This window comes from Saimiri boliviensis, chromosome 1, assembly GCF_048565385.1.
Source record: "Saimiri boliviensis isolate mSaiBol1 chromosome 1, mSaiBol1.pri, whole genome shotgun sequence".
NCBI lineage: Eukaryota > Metazoa > Chordata > Mammalia > Primates > Cebidae > Saimiri > Saimiri boliviensis.
In genome coordinates this window covers 99,044,233-99,066,879 of record NC_133449.1, presented here as the reverse complement: position 1 = coordinate 99,066,879, position 22,647 = coordinate 99,044,233, and the positions used below count along the sequence as shown (strand labels likewise).

The 22,647-nt window shown below is 46.9% G+C and overlaps 1 protein-coding gene across 9 annotated transcripts in view; it reads left to right on the top strand.

Moving 5' to 3' along the window:
* Positions 1 to 22,647, top strand: part of ZDHHC7 (zDHHC palmitoyltransferase 7) — a 40,681-nt gene that overhangs the window by 2,662 nt on the left and 15,372 nt on the right. For 7 of the 9 annotated variants that reach the window (XM_003922813.3, XM_074400899.1, XM_074400910.1 and 4 more), the window contains one exon: positions 17,594 to 17,679. The gene's annotated coding sequence lies outside the window, so the exon portion shown is untranslated. Of the gene's footprint in view, positions 1 to 7,843; positions 8,837 to 16,364; positions 16,543 to 17,593; positions 17,680 to 22,647 lie in introns of those variants that run through there. The other 2 variants (XM_074400927.1, XM_074400914.1) reach the window with 2 other exon arrangements.

Sequence of the window (22,647 nt, the reverse complement as noted above, 5' to 3'; positions counted from 1 at the left end):
CCTGGGAACCAAAGGCACAGTTGTCCTCTCCCTGTGGAGTCAGAACATGTTACTTTCTTGGCCTTGATATGTGACAGTATGTGCTGAGTATTGACAGCCTCAGAAGCTCACCTGAGTCTTGGTGGTCAGGTTTTTTTTTTTTTTTTTTAAAGACGGGATTTCACCGTGTTGGTCATGCTGGTCTTGAACTCCCAACCTCAGGTGATCTGCCCGCCTTGGCCTCCAAAGTGCTTGGATTACAGGTGTGAGCCACCGTGCCCGACTGGTGGTCAGTTTTTATTGAGGCTCTATTATGTAGGCATACTTGATTGATTGCCCATGGGGTTGATCTTAGTTCCCGGATAGACTCATACTCTGTGAAAAAGAGCGCCCTCGCCATTAGTTGAGGACAAAGGTCAGACCTCTTTCTGGGTGAGATTAAATAAGGTTAAATTGTTTTCTGTTTGTTGGCTTTGAGACAGGATCTTGCTGCTCTGCTGAGGCGGGAGTGCAGTGGCACAATAATGGCTCACTATACCCTTGATATCTTGGAAGCCAGTGGTTCCTTCTGCCTCAGCCTCCCCATTAACTGGGACCACAAGTGTACGCCACCATGCCCAGTTTATTTTTTTTGTAGAGATGGGGTCTCACTGTGATACCTAGGCTTTGAAACCCATGGGCTCAAGCAGTCTGCCTGCCTCGCCCTCCCAGAGTGCTGTGATTACAGGCATGTTACGCTGTGCCTGGCCTGGTTAAATTATTTACTACATAGCTCACACCTGTAATACTTCTTTCCTGGTCCCTTCCTACTTGAAAATACTGTATACTACTTTGCTTTGCCGTTGACAAATGACTGTCCCTTCTAGAACATGGAGACACAGGCCACAGGGAGAGCTCTCAACCTTGCTTTCCTTCTAACTCAGATGTCCTTGAATATCTGTCAGTCATTGTCTTCTGCTTTGCCTCTGAGGAAGAGACAGTCCCTCATTCCTGATGTTAACTCTTGTGTCTGCTTTGGTGTACTTGTTACGGGACTGTGAATTATCATGTACTATCACTTACCTTTTTGTTTTTTCCATTTGCTCGTTTCTTCTATTCTGTTTACAAACATGTTCTTGTCTTGCTAATCTTAGTCTTGCTTGCTACTAAGTTCCATTCCATTCCGTTCTTTTTATTTTTTTGAGATGGAGTATTGCTCTGTTGCCCAGGCTGGAGTGCAATGGTGTGATGTTGGCTCACTGCAACCTTTGCCTCTCAGGTTCAAGTGATTCTCCCGCCTCAGCCTCCCAAGTAGTTGGGATTACAGGCGTCTGCCATCATGCCTGGCTAATTTTTGTATTTTTTGGAGACGTGGTTTTACCATGTTGGCCAAGCTGGTCTCGAACTCCTGACCTCAGTTGATCTCCCTGCCTTGGCCTCCCAGATTGCTGGGATTACAGGTGTGATTTTCAGTAGAATCCTATTAATCTTTGAAGCACATCCAGACTCTGTATGGGGCTCACAGTGCCTTATTTCGGGTCCTCATCTTATGATTTTGAAAACACTGCATTCTTCTACAGTGTCTTATGGGTAAAGGGTGTTTGAAAACTGTTGGGTGAATGAATAATTTGGCAAGGCAGAGAGAGAGAATTCTAATTGGAGGAAATAGCAGGGGCAAAACCACAGAGGTGTGAGAGGCCAGGTAAGGGGAATCCAAAGGAGCACCATATGGAATAGAGTGGGGAATGTTGAGCCAGGAAAATTTCGGAGAGCTGGAAAGTTTTGCAACAGGTTGATTTTGTGAACTGTGCTTTGGTTTTGTTTTATGTATTATTACTATTTTTGAGACAGGATCTTACTGTATCACCTAGGCTGGAGTGCAGTGGCATGATCTCGACCTGCTGCAGCCTCAACCTCCTGGGCTGAAGCAATCCTCCCACCTTAGCCTCTGAGTAGCTAAGGCTACAGGTGCACACTGCTGTACCTGGCTCTTTTTTTTTTTTTTCTTTTTTTTTTGAGATGGAGTTTCGCTCTTGTTGCCCAGGCTGGAGTGCAATGGCGCGATCTCGGCTCACCGCAACCTCCGCCTCCTGGGTTCAGGCAATTCTCCTGCCTCAGCCTCCTGAGTAGCTGGGATTATAGGCACGCGCCACCATGCCCAGCTAATTTTTAGTATTTTTAGTAGAGACGGGGTTTCACCATGTTGACCAGGATGGTCTCGATCTCTTGACCTCATGATCCACCCGCCTCAGCCTCCCAAAGTGCTGGGATTACAGGCTTGAGCCCCCGCGCCCGGCTTTTTTTTTTTTTTTTTTTAATTTATAGAAATGGGGTCTTGCCATGTTGCCCAGGCTGGTCCTGAACTCCTGAGATCAGTCTGCCCGTCTCAGCCTCTTAAAGTGCTGTTATTATACGTATGTGCCACTGCATCTGGCCCTATTTATTATTATTTTTTTGAGACAGAGTTTTGCTCTTGTTGCCCAGGCTGGAATGCAATGGTGCGGTCTCAGCTCACTGCAACCTCTGCCTACTGGATTGAAGCGATTCTCCTGCCTCAGCCTCCCAAGTAGCTGGGATTAGACACCCTCCTACTAGCGTGTGCCACCACGCCTGGCTATTTTGTATTTTTAGTAGTAGTGACAGGGTTTCTCCCTATTGGTCAGACTAGTCTTGAACTCCCGACCTCAGGTGATCTGCCTGCCTCTGCCTCCCAAAGTGCTGGGATTACAGGCATGAGCCACCGTGCCTGGCCTATTTTAAAATTATTTATTTAATTGTATTTCTCAAGGAATTTTTATTTAGGTTTTTTTTTTTTTTTTTTTTTTTTTGAGACAGGGTCTTGCGCTTTCTTTCTTTCTTTCTTTCTTTTTTTCAAAGACAGGGTTTCACCATGTTGGCCAGGCTGGTCTTGAACTCCTGACCTCAGGTGATCTGCCTGCCTCCGCCTCCCAAAGTGTTGAGATTACAGGCTTGAGATTACTGGCTTGGTCTTGCTCTTTCACTCAGGCTGGAGTCCAGTGATGCAGTCATAGCTCACTGCAGCCTCAAACGCCTGGGCTCAAGTAGTCCTCCTTCCTCAGCCTCTTGAGTAGCTGGGACTACAACTGTGTGCTACTGTGCCCAGATAATTTTTAATTTTTTTTTTTTTTTTTTTTTTGAGACAGGGTCTCCCTGTGTTGCTCAGTCTCGTGTCTTAACTCACATGTTCCTCCTGCCTTAGCCTCTCAAAGCACTGAGATTCCAAGTGTGAGCCCCACCCCTGGCCTGTGCTGTGATTTTGAAGGATAACTCCTGCAGCCACATGGAGAGTCATTGGAAGCTAGTGACCCTTGAAGTTAGTGTTCTGCAGAGGTACAGGCTAGAAATGAGGGCTACCTAAACTTGGGTTTTGGGAAAGGTGAGAAGAGAAGAATCAGAGCTGTAAGTGGAAGTGTCGTCGTATCATAAACGTAGGAATGGAGGAATTTTGTGTCCAGAGGCTAAAAGGTGCTGAATAAATCCTGGTTGCATGAGGAATGTCACTGATTTGGAAAAAGATGCTAGCTCTGTTCAGCTGGCGGTTTGCTTCACTGGGAAACACTGCATTTCATTTACAGCACCCCATGGGAGGGGCAGTCAGCTGGAGAGGCTTCCAGTCTCATTGGAGACTGGCTTTTACAGTTCACTGAAATGCTTTGAATTCTTAGATTCCATATTTCCCACATTCAGTTTAGTCATTACAGAATACACTTTCTAAAACCCAGAGCTCTGGAAGCCAGTGTATTTTAATGTAAGAACATGGGCTTTGGAGTCAAAACAATCCTGACTCCACCCTAACTGGCTGTGGATCTGAGCAAGGCACCTAGCCTCTAAGACTCAGTTTCGTCACCCTGAACATGAGCTAACGAATGCCCAGCTTTTAGGGTGGTGGTCATGTGTAGATCTCCTGACACACAGTAGACGCTCGCTCAGTAAATAGCCTTTCCTCTCACTCTCAAATATTTGATGTTGTCATTAACTTGTAACTGAGAGCCAAATATATTATTAGCGTGTCATATTTTCTTACTATTTTGAACTCTGGTTAATCTAGCATAAAAGCTGATTTTGTATTAGACAAGCACACTCTAGAAAGGTAGGAAAGGAGGTTGGGAATACCTCTGATTCAGGCTCAGCTGTTCCCTGGGACAGGACACTTAATGAGGTTTGGAACTTTAGAGTTCTTTTTATGTCTGGATTTAGATTTCTTGAGGGTTTAGTTACCATACTGGGATTTTTAAAAATAGCTGTTCCATTTGACTGTCAACGGTAGGTTGTGGCTCTCGTACAGGGATGGAAGGGGAACCTTTGGGGTTCGAGTGAGCATTCCTTGGAGACTGCCTCATCTGGCTGTGTGCTGTAGTGTGGTCCCATGCACGTGTTTTCTGGGCCTGGAGTTGTGACTTCCCTACAGGTGGGGGTTTTTCTCTTCATCCCATTTTCCCTCCTTCTCTGTAACTCTTGTACGTTTCTCTTCTACTCCTTTTCTCCCAGGCTCCTTTGGGCCTCTGACCCACTCCCATGGCAGATCTTGCCACACGCCCCTGTCATTTGTCTGCGGGCTTCCTTTCTACCTTTTCTTGTCTGCTTCAAGCACCCTGCTTCCCTTACTTAGTCACTCAACTAATGTTTGCGGTATGGTGAGGCTCACGAGTGCTGGGGATGCTACGAAGAACATTCCATTGAGGTGATGGCAGAACAAGCCAGCCGGGAAGAGGCTGCTAGGAAGGGAGGACAGCAGGCTCCAGATGGAGTGGGGCTTTCTAGGCCATTGTGGGGGGGTGGGGGTGGGGGTGGGATTTTAGTCTAACTGAAAAGGCAGTGATTGCATGGGCTTAGGCAGGGGAATGACGTCTGATTTCTCTCTGTAGAAGACCATGCTGGGTGCCGCATGGGGGACCGGATTGTTGGGTGAGCAAAAGCATAAGAGTAGAGAGAGGACTCCCCAGGTGAGAGCTCATGGGACCTTGCTGGTTGCTGGTGGGGAGATAGTCAGATTTGGGGTGGGTTTAGAGGTGCACCCCATAGGACTTGCTGATGAACTAGATGTGGGGAGTTGGGGAAAGAGATACACCAAGGGCGGATCCTTGTTTTTGACCTTGGTATGCCATTTATTGAGAATGCAAAGAGTGGGGTTGTTACTGATGGGGGGAAGTTCTGCTTTGACACTCCTGCAGTGGGGTTTTTGGGTGGCCAGCTGGATATACGCACTTAGTGATATGTTATATATACTGAGTAGCTGGGATTACAGGTGTGTGTCACCACGCCTGGCTAATTTTTGTATTTTTAGTAGAGATGGGGTTTCACCATGTTGGCCAGGCTGGTCTCGAACTCCAGACCTTGTGATCCGTCCACCTCAGCCTCCCAAAGTGCTGGGATTACAGGCATGGGCCACTGAGCCCAGCCCTCTTTTTTTTTTAAGCTTCATGAGCCTGAGGTCCCCATGAGCTCCTTTGTGGAGAGTATATATATGAAGGGAAGACCAAGGACTAAGCCCAGGTGCTCCTGGCATTGACCTGAGTGGAGAAGTGTCCAGGCAGAGACCGGCTGCGGCTGGCGGGTAGGAACTCAGTGTTGTCCCCCAGGCCCCTCATTCCTGAGACTGTCATTCCCTGTCCCGCTTCCATGGTTTATTGTGTGCTGTGTGTGTTCCCCCAGTTTGCCATGCTTTTGATCTGCAGTGTCCACTTCCTCTTGTAGAGTGACTAAGTATTTTAATATGAAATGCCCTTCTAGAAAGGTCGGGCAGGGTTACTATTCAGTGTGGCTTATGTGCCAGCATATCATTGAGACTTGGCTTTAGTTGGGTTAATATTCTGGTGTGGATTTTTTTTTTCCTTTAAAGTTAATATTCTGATCTTTGGATTCAGTAATTTGAGTAGAAAATCGTGGTTTCATAGAGCATACATTATTTCTTACAGTAGGATTTGAAAGGACAAGCTGAATATTTCATGATTGCCAGTTGGAAAGAGCATTTAGGAGCGTGGTCACCGGCAGCTCATTGCAGTGGCTGAGCTGAGTGCTGTGCTAGTTTTCCAAGTTGAGTGAGGATGTGAGCTCCCTCTGTAGCCTTCCCCACACTGACTAAGGTTCCCTTACTCATGCAGGCTGGTGACGTGCCTGGGATGAGGGTGCCCTACCTCTGTGTGATCCCCTGTTGGCCTGGCCCATAGGAACCCTTGTTCTCCCGAGTAACTCTTAGAGCTCCCCCTGGGAGTGCCCCTTCACGTTCTCTGAGTCTGTTTCTCAGGCTCTTCGGGCTTTCCGTGCCCTGAGTTCGGGTCACCCGGCTTACCAGGCCCTTCCTCCCGTCCCCCTGGACTCTGAGGTTGGCCTCTCCAGCTTGCATCTTGGTCTTGCCTTCATTCCTCTGCTTTTCTGTCCCAACATCCTGGCTAATCTCCAGCCCGGCTTAAGTTTAGGATGCTGGGCTGGGCTTTTGGATAAAAGGGCCAGCCCTTCCCATCCTCTGTGAGACAGTGAAGGTATCAGCATTGTCTGGGCCCCACAGGGTTACTGTTGGCTTCTGCCTCTCCACCACATTTCCATTTTGCAATCTCCTAGGCCCTCCCAGCCCGCAGCCCCACCCCTGCTGTCTGCTGAGACTGCACTCATCTTGCTGAGTGTGAACTGCTTTCACTTCTCTTCGTCCGGGGTTTCTCTGTAAGCCCTCCTTTCTTCCTCTAGGGAGGAAGGATCATTCTGCTTTGTTGACTAGCCCCCTGCTCCACCCATGCCTTCTGTCTCCTCTCAGTACAATTCACACTTGATTCAGATGGCTTCAGCTTTTCCTTAATGTCCTTTTTCTGTCCCAGGATCCCACCAGGGTCACAGAGGACATAAGTGGGCCTGTCTCCTTAGGCTCCTCTTGGCTGTGGCACTTTCTCAGATGTTCTTATTTTGGTGATTGGGCAGTTTTGAGCAGTGCTGCCTGTCAGGGACCTTTTGTAGGATGCTCTTGTATTGGGACTTGTTTGCTGTTTTCCTCAGGACTAAACTTGGGCGATGAGGTAGAGGGCCTGTATCATCATAGCCTGTCAAGGCTGGATTCTGTCCACTCAACTCATTGTTATGGATGTGGCCTTGAACACCCGGCTGACTGAGGTGGGGTTTGCCCAGTTTTTCCTCAGTAATGTTTTCCCTTTCCTCACTCTACCTGTTGGAAACTGTCCCTGTGCATGGCTGTACTTGAGGGGTGGGGAGCCACGTCTTCCATCCCAGAAGGAGGCTTGTGCTTTTCTTGGATTTGCGGTGCAGGATGTTTGTCTATTTTCTGTTTATTCAAGTATGGCTTTATGTCAGTCTGGACTTGTGCATGTTTACTCTATGCTTCGGGTTATAAAGCAGTACTGTTTTGTTTTGCTGCTCAGGTTGTTCCAGCTTTGGCCACTGGAAGCTGTTTCACTTGGTTCCTATGTCCTTTTCACGTGCCCCCAGTCCCCATGATTGTGTGTGTCTACTGTGAACACTTCATTACTCTCCAACCCAGCACTTTGGGAGGCTGAGGTGGGAAGATTGCCTGAGCCCAGGAGTTCAAGACCAGCCTGGGCAACATAGCAAGGCCCCATCTGGAATATTAACAACAACAACAACAACAAAACCAAGATCTGGGAATTGGGTGTGGCTGTTGGCCGCTGGGTTGTTGCTTCTAGGCCCTCTCAACTGACAGAGCAAGTAAATATGTATGTGGATGCTAACCTATGTGTGTGTCCATGTCTATAGATATTTCTTTTTCTTTTCTTTTTTTTTTTTTTTGGAGACGGAGTTTCGCTCTTGTTACCCAGGCTGGAGTGCAATGGCGCGATCTCGGCTCACCGCAACCTCCGCCTCCTGGGTTCAGGCAATTCTCCTGCCTCAGCCTCCTGAGTAGCTGGGATTACAGGCACGCGCCACCATGCCCAGCTGATTTTTTGCGTTTTTAGTAGAGACAGGGTTTCACCATGTTGACCAGGATGGTCTCGATCTCTTGACCTCGTGATCCACCCGCCTCAGCCTCCCAAAGTGCTGGGATTACAGGCGTGAGCCACCGTACCCGGCTGTCTATAGATATTTCTCTATGTAACTGCCTGTATCTATCTTAAACCAAAAATGAGTTCATAGTCAGGTCTCCAACTCTGATCCATTACCACGTAGGTCATTCTAGCTTCCTCCTCTTCTTACCTGGAAACTTCCATGTCAGTAGTGAGAAGCCTGGCTCTTGCCATCCATTTTCTTAATTTTTTTTTTTTCTTTCGAGACAGGGTCTTGCTTTGTTGTCCAGGCTGAAGTGCAGTGGTGTGATCATAGCTCAGTGCAAGTTTGATTGCTTGGACCCAAGCAATTCCCTTTCTTAAGCCTCCCAAGTAGGTGAGACCCCAGATGTGTGCCACCATGCCTGGCTAATTTTTGTTTAAAATTTTAATTTATATTTTTATTGTAATTTTTTAAAGCTTGAGACAGTCTTTCTCTGTTCACCAGGCTGGAGTGCAGTGGTGTGATATCAGCTCACTGCAACCTCCGCCTCCCAGATCAAGTGACTCTCCTGCCTCAGCCTCCAGAGTAGCTAGGATTATAGGTGTGTACCAACTCGCCGGGCTAATTTTTGTATTTTTGGTAGAGATGGGGTTTCACCATGTTGGTCAGACTGGTCTCGAACTAGTGACCTCAGGTGATCCACCTGCCTCGGCCTCCCAAAGTGCTAGGATTACAGGTTTGAGCTATACCAGGCTCAGCCTGTTTTGTTTGTTTGTAGGGATGAGATCTTGCTGTGTTGCCCAGGCTGGTGTCAAACTCCTGGGATCAAGCAATCCTCCTGCCTCAGCCTCCCAAAGTGCTGGAATTATAGGCGTGAGCCACTGCATACTTCACTGTTAAATTCCAGAATGTAAGTATTAATATAATGGTTTCAGAATTGTTCATCATGGCCTGTGGGAAACAACTTTATCAACTAGAATAGGTGCATGTGGGTCCTGTTTACGGTGTAAGACCTAAGTCTTACGTATTCCACTTACCACTCAAGTTTCTTAGGTCAGCACCTTCCCAATCCCCTCTGCAGTATGGTTGTTTTGTACATTCATACATTTGTAATATTGGTAGATAGGTAGGTTCTTCTGTCATAGCTTGCATTCCATCCTGATACACTTGCATGCATTAAGGTTCACTGTGTTACAAAGTTCTGTGAGTTGTTGCAAGTTCATAATGTTATGTCTCCACTTTCACGGGGTCATGTAGTTACACTGCAGGAAAGCAAGCCCCCTGTGGGTCACCCCTCTCCAACCGCTGCCAACCACAGATCTGTTTACTGTCATCTCTGTAGTTTTGCCACCTTCAAAATGTCGTACAATTGGAGTCCTCAATATGTAGCCTTTTCACTGGCTTCTTTTACTTAACAGTATGTTTTTAAGATTTACCCATGCCATTGTGTGTTAATATTTAATTTCTTTTTATTGCTGAATTGTATAGATGTGTCACAGGTATCCATTCACCTACTGAAAGACATCTTGGTTGCTTTCACTTTTTAGTGAATATGAATAAAGCTGCTATGAATATCCCTTGCAGGGTTTTGTGTGGATGTTAAATTTTCACATCAGTTGGGAAAATGCCTAAGAGCGTGATGCTAGATCTGATGGTAAGGGTATATTTAACTTTGTAAGAGGCTGCAAAACTGTCTTCCAAGTTGCTGTACCATTTTTTGTTCACATGAAAATAGAGGAGAGTTCCTGCCGTTCAGCATCCTCTCCAGCCGTGGATCTGGTCAGTGGTTCTTATTGTAGCCATCCTCATATGCAGGTAGTGGTGTCTCATTGTCTTAATTTGAAGTTCCCTAATGACATATCATGGTGAGCATGTTCAAGTGCTTGTTTTCCTCTTGGATAACCTTGTTAATGAAGTGTCTGTTTGGAACTTTTTGCCTATTTAAAAAATTGTGTTTGTTATTGTTGAGTTTTAAATGTTCTTTCTATATCCTTGTTAAGAGTTCCTTATCAGATAAATGATTTAGAAATATTTTCTTCCAGTTTGTGGCTCATCTTTTCATTCTCTGAACAGTTTTTGTCTTTCACCTTTCGTCTTTCCTTCTTTTTTTTTTTTTGTTTTTGAGATGGAGTTTCACTCTTGTTACCCAGGCTGGAGTGCAATGGCGCGATCTCGGCTCACTGCAACCTCCGCTTCCTGGGTTCAGGCAATTCTCCTGCCTCAGCCTCCTGAGTAGCTGGGATTACAGGCACGCGCCACCATGCCCAGCTGATTTTTTATATTTTTAGTAGAGATGGGGTTTCACCATGTTGACCAGGATGGTCTCGATCTCTTAACCTTGTAATCCACCCGCCTCGGCCTCCCAAAGTGCTGGGATTACAGACGTGAGCCACCGCGCCTGGCCACCCCATTTTTTTTTTTTTTTTTGAGGTGGCGTCTCACTCCTTCGCCCAGGCTGGAGTGCAGTGGTAAGATCTCGGCTCACTACAACCTCTGCCTCCAAGGTTTAAGCGCTTCTCCTGCATTGCCTCCCAAGTAGCTGGTGTTACCAGCATGTGCCACCACACCTGGCTAATTTTTGTATTTTTAGGAGAGATGGGGTTTCACCTTGTTGTCCAGGCTGGTCTTGAGCTTATGACCTAAGGTGATATACCTGCCTCGACCCCTCAAAGTGCTAGGGTTACAGGCATGAACCACCACACCAGAACCACACTGGCCAGAATCTCATTTTTTAAAAAGAGAAAACTTCAGTGAACCTATATTGTATTTGTAGTTGTAAGGAAACTTCAAAAAAGTACAAAATTAGGAAACACAGGACCAGTGTGGCAGGGCCTCTTAGCTTATGTACTCTTAGTCTCATAGCTCACTTGGCTTGACTAGGCAGAAATTCTTCATTCTCTTTCCATTAAATATACTTCTGGGGCTCTCCTAGGCTTTTTTTTTTTTTTTTGAGACAGAGTCTTGCTCTGTCACCAGGCTGGAGTGCAGTGGTGGGATCTCTGCTCACTGCAACTTCCGCCTCCTGGGTTCAAGCAATTGTCCTGCCTCAGCCTCCAGAGTAGCTGGGACTACAGGCGTGCTACCACACCCAGCTAATTTTTGTATTTTTAGTAGAGACAGGGTTTCCCCATGTTGGCCAGGATGGTCTCAATCTCTTGACTTCGTGATCCACCTGCCTCGGCCTCCCACAGTGCTGGGATTATAGGCATGACCCACCACAACTGGCCTGTCCTAGGCTTTTTGAGTATGGCATGGTGGGACTTGCATAGAGTTACAGGGACCCGGGGTTGAGACTCTGATACCTCATTGACTGACTGTCACTGTGGTGTTACTTCAGTCCCATGGGGCCAAGGAGCTCCTTTGTAAAATGGGGAGACCAAGAACATCTTAAGGCTTGTCCTAATCCTTAAATGAGATAATATATGAGGGGAAGTTTAAAAAAGATTTTCCTCCACTTTTCCCTCTAGCTACAGATGTCTGTCACTTAGCTACAGTTTATAAAATTGGCTTAATTTTCTTACTACCCAGTCTCCTAGTCTTTTGTACTTACTGAAACTGTCAGGAGAAAGTACCTGCTAATCCCAGTGGCCTCTCCCCAGGCTTATTTGGGGTTGTTGACTCCTCCAGCCTTCCTCACTTCCCATCCCTCCGCTTGCCACAGCTTCCATCCCTGCCTTTCCTGGCTTCCTTCTGTTAATGTTTCTGCTCCCCAGGGTCCTGCCTGGGAAGCTCATCTGTTCCCACTTTGGTCCCACTTTGCCTGTCACCTCTGTTCTGGGACCTCTCGTTCTGGGTCAGAGCATTCGTTGTCTTGCCACGCAGATACCTCAAATTTGGTGGAGTCCAGTCTCAGCGCTCTACGTGAGTCTGCAGCCCCACGTCCCCAAAGTGTGTTCACCCCAGGGCAGAAATGCTCCACTTCCCTCTTTGCTGTAGTGGCTGTGCTGTGCTCCCCTCTGTTCCACCCCATTGGTCTCTGTACTGCTGTTGTCTCTGTGACTGTTTCTCAGATGGTCATCAGCCTTGGAAGAGGCCCTGCTGCTTAGGGCAGCAAGCTCCTGGGTGCCAGTCTTCCCCCCACCAACGTAGTCTCACTTTGTTCCCAGTTATCTTTTATTTTTATTTTTATTTTTATTTATTTATTTATTTTTGAGACGGAGTTTCGCTCTTGTTACCCAGGCTGGAGTGCAATGGCGCGATCTCAGCTCACCGCAACCTCCGCCTCCTGGGTTCAGGCAATTCTCCTGCCTCAGCCTCCTGAGTAGCTGGGATTACAGGCATGTGCCACCATGCCCAGCTAATTTTTTGTATTTTTAGTAGAGACGGGGTTTCACCATGTTGACCAGGATGGTCTCGATCTCCTGACCTCGTGATCCACCCGCCTCGGCCTCCCAAAGTGCTGGGATTACAGGCTTGAGCCACTGCGCCCGGCCTTATTTTTATTTTTTGAGACGGGGGCTCGCTCTGTCACTCAGGCTGGAGTACAGTGGCAGGATCTCAGCCTCCCAGGTTCAAGTGATTTCCCTGCCTCAGCATCCCAAGTAGCTGGGATTACAGGCACTGGCCACCACACCTGGCTAATTTTTGTATTTTTAGTAGAGCTGGGGTTTTGCTGTGTTGGCCAGACTGGTGTTGATCTCCTGACCTCTAGTGATTTGCTTACAGGCATGAGCCACACTGTACCTGGCCCCAGTTATCTTTTAAATCATCTAGTTTACCTAAGGTTTGGTGCCTCCCATTCCAGCAGAGTGAAGTCCAGAATTCTAGACTGCTTAGGAACTACAGGCTTGTCCTTCTGGTGACATTGCCCTGTGGAATGCTGAATTCCCTTCTGCTTCTGCACTGGCTCACATGAGTGTCCTCTCTTGTCCATATCTTGCTGGTCTGCTTGGTACCACCCATGCTGTCGTCTTTCTTGACATTTTCTCTGGTTCCTCCAGAATGAGCTGTTTCATCTCTCTCCCTGATCACACTTTGCTCCTAACTTGGGGAAGACACTTTGCACATTGTTTACAGTCTGATTCCCACCCCCCTCGTCTGTGCATTCTGCTCCTGTGGCTGAAGCTGTCATTGGCTGCACATCCTTGGGGCCTTGCACAGAGTATGTGTTTGGATGCCCACCCCCCAGCTCCCCAGCCTGATGTTTGAAGTGGGAAGACTGTTCCTGGCAGGGGTTGAGTTTGTTTTTTTATGCTTCTGTCCTAAAACAGGTTTCCTTATTTTTGTTTTTTTTTTTTTTTTGGGGGGGGGGGTGTCTAAGTGGGTGTATGAATAGTAAAGCAATGACAAGTTTAATTAGTAGAAACGTGGATTCCAGACTCTAGGGTGGACATTCTTAGCAGTGCAGTGGTAAAAATAATTGTCTTGGTTCTTTTTTGTGGTAACTGATCACCAGAGAACACTGGTGCCTTCTGTTTACTTGTTTTCAGTGTGTTCCTGGGAAATACATTTTCTGTTGATAGCCTAGGAAAAAAGTAAGGGGGAAGAGCTTAAGAAACTTGCTTGAAGTTACAGATACACGTGCATCCAAGACAGGGTCTTGACTCAGGAATGCAGGTTACAGGAAGAAAAGTGTCTCCACCGCGAGCTAGGACTTGCCTTGTGCCACACCCTTGCACGTTCACACCTGTCATGCATACCTGTCTTGGGTGTTTTTTCTCCACATTTTAAAAATTGAGGTATGATTAATGAACAGTGAAATGCATTTTCTTTTATTTTAGAGACAAGGTCTCACTCTGTTGCCCAGGCTGGAGTACAGTGGCGCAAACACAGCTCACTGCAGCCTTGACCTCCCAGACTCAAGCAGTCCTCCTGCCTCAGCCTCCCGAGCAGCTGGGAGTACAGGCTGTGCCTGGTCAACTTCAAAAAACCATTTTTTGTAGAGACAGGGTCTTGCTGTGTTGCCCAGGCTAGTCTCAAACTTTTGGGCTCAAGTGATTCTGCCTTAGACTCCCAAAGCATTGGGATTATAGGTATGAGCGACTGCACCCGGTCCCACCTTTTGAAGTATATAGTCCATCTCGTTTTTTTTAAACAGTGAATTGTATTTTATTTTGACAAATGTATATGCCTCTGTCACCCACTTCCCTCTCAAGATACAGGCATGTCTGTCAACTTAAAATTTGGCCCTCTCCACACTCACTACAACTTGTGCTCAAACACTCTGATTTCTTTTCTTTTCTTTTTTCTTTTGAGGTGGAGTTTTGCTCTTGTTGCCAAGGCTGGAGGAGTAGAATGGCGCCATCTTGGTTCACTGCATCCTCCGTCTCCCTGGTTGAAGCGATGTTCCTGCCTCAGCCTCCCGAGTAGCTGGGATTACAGGCATGCGTCACCACGCCCGGCTAAATTTTAGTAGAGCCGGGGTTTCTCTCTGTTGGTCAGGCTGGTCTTTAACTCCCAATTTTGGGTGATCTGCCTGCCTTGGCCTCCCAAAGTGCTGGGATTACAGGTGTGAGCCACCGCGCCTGGCCTGATTTCTTTATAAATAAGTGAGTTTGCCTCACTCAGAATATCATATACATGGAATCATACTATATATATTCTTCCGTGTCTGGCTTCTTTCACGTAGCAGAATATTTTTTTTTTTTTTTTTTTTTTTTGAGACAGAGTCTCGCTCTTGTTACCCAGGCTGGAGTGCAGTGACGCGATCTCAGCTCACCGCAACCTCCGCCTCCTGGGTTCAGGCAATTCTCCTGCCTCAGCCTCCTGAGTAGCTGGGATTACAGGCACGCGCCACCATGCCCAGCTAATTTTTTGTATTTTTAGTAGAGATGGGATTTCACCATGTTGACCAGGATGGTCTCGATCTCTTGACCTCGTGATCCACCCGCCTCGGCCTCCCAAAGTGCTGGGATTACAGGCTTGAGCCACCGCGCCCGGCCTTCACGTAGCAGAATATTTTTGAGATTAAGCCATGCTGCTTGTTTCCATAATATTTTCCTGCTTTTTGCTCAAAAGTATGCCATTATAGGAATACACCACTGTTTGTTACCTGTCCCCTGTTGATGCATATTTGGCTTGTTTCCACTTTGGGGGTATTAGGAACAAAGCTGCTGTGAACAGTCCGATTTGGGGGTATGATTAGCAAAGCTACTGTGAAAGGTGTCATACAAGTTTTTGTGTTCATATTTACTTTTCTTGGGTGAATACCTGGAAGTGGAATCGCTGAGTCACAGGGTGGTGGTAGTTGTTAATTGTGAGAAAGTGCCAGACTGCTTTCCAAATTGGTTGTTGTGTGGTTACTTTTTACAATTTTTAAAACTATTGGAGATTTCATCTCACTGTAGAAAGCTAATGTAGACCTGATGCTTGCAATTCTGAGTCTGGGATTTTGCAAACCAGTTTTTGATTTTAAAACACTGCTAAGACTAGCTCATTGGAAAACAGTTCAAAATATTACCAACCATTTCATGTTTCTGACTGGTGCATAGATACCTGAATAAAGTTACTGTATATAAATAGTGCACTTAGGCTGAGGCAGGAGTTCAAGACAAGCCTGGCCAACATGATGAAACCCCATCTCTACTAAAAATACAGAAATTAGCTGGGCGTGGTGGCAGGTGCCTATAGTCCCAGTTACTTGGGAGGCTGAGGCAGGAGAATCACTTGAACCCGGGAGGCTGAGGTTGCTGTGCCCACTGCACTCCAGCCTGGGCGATAGAGTGAAACTCAGTCTCACATATGTACATACGTGCATACGTACATACATACATACATACATACATATATACAGCATTTAAAGTAATCTCCATTGGTTTAAGCACCACGGCGTTTCTGGCCAAGTTTGTTATTTAAAAGCTCAGTTGGGAGGCCGAGGTGGGTGGATCACGAGGTCAGGAGTTTGAGACCAGCCTGGCTAACATGGTGAAACCCTGTTTCTACTAAAAATACGAAAAGTTAGCCGGGTGTGGTGGTGTGTACCTGTAACCCAGCTACTCAGGAGGCTGAGGAAGGAGAATCGCTTGAACCCGGGAGGTGGAGATTGCAGCGAGCTGAGATCATGCTATTGCACTCCAGCCTGGGCAACAAGAGCGGAACTACCTCAGGGAAAAAAACAAAAAACAAAAAACAAAAAAAAACGCTCAGAACGGCCTGAGAGCTGGAGCTGGGTTGGGGACCGGTGCTGTGTCAGTGTTTGTCTAGGTTAGGGCCTGGGCAGAAGACTGAGGGGGAACCAACCTCTGAGGGATCTGGCAGTGGGTGAGATGGGCACAGCGACCTCCACAGAGCTGACCCAGGTGGAGGCCTGGCACACTTGGGGCAGGAGACAGCACCAAGACACCTGCCATCTCCAGCTGTCAGGAGGCAACCCAGAATATGTTTGCAGAAACTAGGGACACTTCCCTTACCTACCTGTTGGTCCTGCCTCAGACCCCTGGCCCCTGCCCTTTTCAGCCCCAGGAGCCTCCTGGTGTACTAGTCAGGGCTCTTGGTTTCAGATAACAGACAGCAGCTGAGGTTGACTAAAGCAGAAAAAGCAGTGTGGTGGAAGCTCATCAGCTACAGATGGAGTGGAGCAGCCAGGCAGCCACATGGGAGCCAGAGCCGAAGCCCACCGTGAGGAGCTCTGCTTGCCCTTTCTTCTGGGGCCCCCTCTACTCGACCTCTGTTTGGAAGGTGGACCTCCTGACCCGATCTTCTAATTTTATTTTACATTCTCTCATGGTTTTCTCTCTGCCCTCTAGTTGTCTTCTCTGGGACATTTGTACTATTTTGTCCGATTCTGTTTAAGAAAATTTAGAATCCATACATGGTTGTGTTTTCATCGTTTAATAACCAGGAAGTTATTAAACTCTTCCTCTTTTTGTTTCATAGATACAACCTCTTATTTCTAAGAATATGAATTAGTTGTGCCTTGTTGACATTTTCTTCCCTGTGCATCACGTATGTTCTGGAGTCTTACTCCTCATTTCTGCTCTGTGCTCTTTCATGAGGCGTGTCTGGACTTTGTTTTTATATAACAATTATAACGAGCACTTGAAACCTCTCTGTCCATGGCTGGGGTGAGGGGGGTTTCTCTGTGGCCCTCCTCTTAGGGAGGTCAGATGGTGAATCTCACCTTTTTGTTAGGTTTTCTCTTTGCATTGAGGAGTCTTCATATCTTTCTCTTGGGTCATATGTGTGCTAGAGAAGATTCCTTGACCCTCCCATCTGCCAGGGTTTGGGGAGCCCGGTGGGAGATGTACGCTGGGAGTCTCTACTCATTGTGTGGCCCTCACTGGGTTCCCATGTCTTCCTTCAGCTCCTCGCCCCTCCCACAGCAGGGCCTGCCCTTTCAGTCCGGCCCCTCCTGCCTCACGGGCTCTGTCTCTCTGTCTGTTCTGTGGCCAGTAAATCAGTTTATTGACAGCAGAAGTGCAGGCTAGGCAGATTTGGTCTGCCCTGGGGGATTTTTCAGCTTATAGATCTGTATTTAACACTGGGGCTAAAAGAGCAGGAGGGTAAATGGAAATATTTAAAACAAATTACTTAATTTCCAGGATTGTGAATTTACCTAGTAATCAAAACTTAGAAGAGCAATAATTTCATCTTTAAGGATAGTTCTGAGTGACAGAACTTGATGTGTCAAATGTTACATTGCTTATATACACTCCAAAAATTAATCATACCTTAAGAAATACACGTCTGTCATAAATCAATTTTCTAATCAGATTTTATTGTCTTTCAGATCCAATCACGTAGGGCACTATGCACCTTAAGATCCTGAAGAAAAGGCACAAAGCGTTCAAGTGATGTTTCGAAAGGATTTGTGAGGTAAGAGTGTGATTATTTAGGGTCTCAGCACTGTTTCGTTTCTCAGAGCTCATACTAACTTGTACGTTACTAAAAAGGTACCTGTGCTTGTGGCAGAGCAGAGGTGTGGTGCCAAGGCTGACAGACACGCCTTCCTTTTCATTCGCTGCCTGCCTGTCCTAGAAGTAGGGTATATCTGTGGGGGGACTTCATGAATTGAATTGATGAGTGATTGGCCAGTATTACAGGACAAGGGAAATACTCAGCTTTATACTTGAAGCAGAAAGTGGTTTTTTTTTTTTTCTTTTCTTTTTTTTTTTGAGATGGAGTCTCCCTCTGTCACCTAGGCTGGAGTGCAGTCGCGTGAACTCAGCTCACTGCAACCTCTGCCTTCTGGGTTCAAGTGATTCTCCTGCCTCAGCCTCCCTAGTAGCTGGGATTGCAGGCACCCGCCATCATGCCCGGCTAATTTTTGTACTTTTAGTAGAGATGGAGTTTCATCATGTTGGCCAGGCTGGTCTCGAACCCTGATATGAGATGGTCCTCTCACCTTGGCCTCCCAAAGTGCTGGGATTACAAGCGTGAGCCACCACACCTGGCCTGAACTGGAAAGTTTTTGCTTGTGTGGTTGTCCCTTTAAATATGGAGATCTGCTGTGTTGCTTTTGGTGTTCTGGAACACAGGGCTCTATTTAATGTGCCGATAAAGAGCTTAGGTTCAGGAGTGTTGACAAAATCCCATTAAATCGGCCATTAAAGTAGAAGAGTGATTCTGGGACATCTGTCTGACAGTGCACAGTGTTTTCATGGCTCCCGGAGAAACTGTCTTGAGTCTAAAGTCAGTAGTGGTTTTGGAATTCAGTGCAGAATAAGGCTGTACCCTTACTCCTAAGGTATGTGTGCATTTTGATATTGCATCTCAAATGGCCGAAATGTTTGCTTTTAGATTAGGTTTCCTGTAAAGGATGGTTTCATTTCTTTCCCTTCCCTTCCTGTTGCATTACTCAAGTGTAAATACAGTGACTCAGGGACGCAAGTGCAGTTTGTTAGTGAGAGCTGTATTTGTCCAGCCTAACCCCACTATATTCATTTGTTGGTTTCTTGAAAATAAAGCAATTTTTGGATCTCAAGTTATTTTCATGTTGACTTACAATGGATCTTACAGATGTGGCACTAAAGCCCTCCAGTGTTACAAGTCACCCTAATCTGCCCTTGTAGGAATGTCCTGCCATGGCCAGTGTTGGACGTCTGTGGGCACTCTCCTTACACAGCTGTGCCCGCCATCTGCACCCCAAGGTCAGGCATGGCACCCAGCAGCAGCCTGCTCTCCAGGGAGGTCTGACCAGAACCTAAACCAGGAAGGCAGAGCTGAGCTAGCTCAGGTGTCACATGCGTGCCTTTAGAAGACTTTGAAGGGGCCCTGCTTTCTGGAAAGAGCTCAGACTGACCAAACATTGCACTCTGACGAAAGTATAGCTTGTTTTATTGCCTGGCAGGCACGCCTCCTTTTCTCATGGAATGTGTCCTGCTAGAGAAGTTACCATAAAGTGGTTCTGATCAGAGGAATTTGTCAGGTTAAGGCCTTCATGTACTTGGGGCCACAGATAAGATGCACCAAGAAGCTTACATGGAAATCAGCAGGAGATTATTGGACTCTGAGAGAGGGACTGCTTGCTCTTTGTTGCATCTGCCTTTTAACAAACATGCCCTTGCTGTGTGCCAGACAGTATGGAGGGCACAAGGGGACCAGAGGGAGAGGAGACCCACACCCGCCTGGAGGGGCTGATGTCAGGCAGGGAGGTGACCTGCAGGAGCTCTCAGGTAGCAAGTATAAGTACCTGGTGGGAAGAGCTGGTGATCATGCCCAAGGCTTCAGGGGAGGCAGAGGAACTTCCAGGTACTTTCTCCGGCTCCTGACAGTCAGGCATTTCTAGTGGTGCAGGCAGAAGCAGTTCCAGCCTTCACCTCCAGATAGGCATGTCTGATGTTTAGGACCCCTTAACAAAGTGCTCCTCAGAAGAAACAGAACTCCCTTTTCAGACTGGCTTGCCTAGAAGAGAGAAAAGTTAGGCCCTACAGGGTGAATGGGGTTTGTGGAGGAAATGGGTGCTGTAAAGGTGTTTGCAGGGATATTGAGCAGACAGAGCTGGAATATGTAGGTTCAGTCAGTGCTGAAGGAATGGCTGGCTAAGGGGGCTGTCCAGATTCTTTTCATCTTTAGTTTCTTCTAATTCACTTAAACACTTACTTTTAAAAATACTTTTTAATGGAAACCATTTTGTTGACACTGGGTCTTACTATTGCCCAGGCTGGAATGCAGTGGTGGGATCATGGCTTACTGTAGCTTCAACCTCCCAGGCTCAAGCCATCCTCCCACCTCAGCCTCCCAAACAGCTGGGACTACACATGCATGCCACCACGCCTGACTAATGAAAAAGATTTTTGAGATTGGGTCTTCCCGTGTTGCCCATGCCAGTCTCAAACTCCTGGGCTTAAGAGATCCTCCCACCTTGGCCTCCCACAGTGCTGAGATTACAGGGGTAAGCCACTGCACTCAGCCTTGAGCATTTTTAATTTATTTTTATTTTTTGAGACAGGGCCTTTGTTACCCAGGCTGGAGTGCAGTGGTGTGATCAATGGGTCACTACAGCCTCAACCTCCCAGGCTCAAGCAGGCTTTCTACCTCAGCCTCTCTACAGGCACAAGCCGCTATGCCTGGCTAATTTTTATTTATTGTGGGGATGAGGTTTACTCTGTTTCCCAGGCTGATCTCAAACTCCTGGGCTGAAATGATCCTTCTGCCTCAGCCTCCTGAAGTGCTGGGATTATAGACGTGAGCCACTGCACCCAGCCTTAAACATTTTTTAAAGCTGTTTTTATCTGATGGAAAAATAGGATTATTTTACTGACTATCGGGAACAGTTTCATTTTGCTTTTGTACCAGTCAGCATTTTTGTATCTAGAGGAAATTTTGTAAAATATATGGCGAATGAACTCTCACCAGCATGTTCATTCAGCAAACGTTTTCATAATCGCTATGTTCCAGTTGTATTTAAGAAAAGAAAAAGTCACACCCAGATCTGAAAAACGGTGCTGTTACTTGGTTATAGTGACCTGAACTCTGAGAACATTCCTGTTACTCTTCCTTATTCACATTTCAGAAGCCAGGGTTTCTGCACTCTGCCTGCATAAAAGGTTGGTGCTCCTGCTCTGAGAAGGTGCTGGGGTCAGTTTGTTACAATATTTGTCAGTGTTTTCTCCCCATGGGAAAGCTAAGGCGAAATTGACCGTCTCTTACTTTCCTTGTGATATTACAACTCTCAGAGCAAACACCGATGAGAGAAGGGCATACAGTCAAAGAAGCAGTCAAAACAGTTACCAGGAAAATTGTACTTTTTTTCTTTCTTTTTTTTTTTTTTTTTGAGATGGAGTCTCACTCTGTTGCCCAGGCTGGGGTGCAGTGGCGTGGTCTTGGCTCATTGCAACCTCTGCCCCCTGGGTTCAAGTGATTCTCTTGCTTTAGCCTCCTGAGTAGCTGGGATGACAGGTTCCTGCCGCTGCGCCCAGCTAATTTTTGTTTTTAGTAGAGACGGGGTTTCACCATTTTGGCCAGGCTGGTCTTGACCTCCTGACCTCATGATCTACCCACTTTGGCTTCCCCAAGTGCTAGGATTACAGGTGTGAGCCACCGTGCCTGGCCTACTTTTTTCTTTAGTTTCTTTAGATCCTGTATGTTTTTAGAAATCGGATGCTATTGGAAATAGGGAAGAAGTGTCAAGAGGATGGCTTGAAAAAGAAAAGATTAATAAATGAAGGAAAGGCAGGGCATGGTGGCTCATGCCTATAATCACATCACTTTAGGAGGCTGAGACAGGAGGATTGAGTCCAGGAATTCCAGAGCAGCCCAGGTAACATAGTGAGACCTCGTCTGTGAGTTATGATTATGCCACTGCACTCCAGCCTAGGCAACAGAGGGAGACCCTGTTCCCCCAAAAAAGGAAAAAAGGAAACTTTAAAAGATGAAAAAAGAGGCCGGGCGCGGTGGCTCAAGCCTGTAATCCCAGCACTTTGGGAGGCCGAGGCGGGTGGATCACGAGGTCGAGAGATCGAGACCAACCATGGTCAACATGGTGAAACCCCGTCTCTACTAAAAATACAAAAAATTAGCTGGGCATGGTGGTGTGTGCCTATAATCCCAGCTACTCAGGAGGCTGAGGCAGGAGAATTGCCTGAACCCAGGAGGCGGAGGTTGCGGTGAGCCGAGATCGCGCCATTGCACTCCAGCCTGGGTAACAAGAGCGAAACTCCGTCTCAAAAAAAAAAAAAAAAAAAAAAAAAAGATGAAAAAAGAGGCCGGGGGTGGTGGCTCACGCCTGTCATCCCAGGACTTTGGGAGGCCGAGGTGGGTGGATCACCTTAGGTAAGGAGTTTGAGACCAGCCTGGCCAACATTGTGAAACCCCGTCTCTACTAAAATTGCAAAAATATTAGCCAGTCACGGTGGTGGGCACCTGTAATTCCAGCTACTCGGGAGGCTGAGGCAGGAGAATCACTTGAACCAGGGTAGTGGAGGTTGCAGTGAGCCAGGATCATACCACTGCACTCCAACCTGGGCAACAGAGTGAGACTTGGTCTTAAAAAAAAAAAAAAAAAAAAAGAGACAGAGGAAGGGCATGATAGAAGCAGGGTAGAGTACCAAGGAACAGAGATACACAAATGGGAGTCTGTTACAAAAACATCAGGGAGAAGTGAGAATAAACTGAGAATCAAATGGAGAAAAAACAGGTAAGACCAGTGAGGTCCTTGTGTATGAGGCAGTGTAAAAATGAGTAGAGGACCAACATGCTGTTTGCCATAGTCTGTGCTGAGTATCTGCTTGGGAGCGTTGAGGTGAGCTGCTGAGCAGAGCAGAGACAGGTAGGGCCCTGGGGAAGCAAGTGCGGCAGTGATACGGCACAGCTCCTCTCCACCCTGCCGGGAACCCGGCGCTG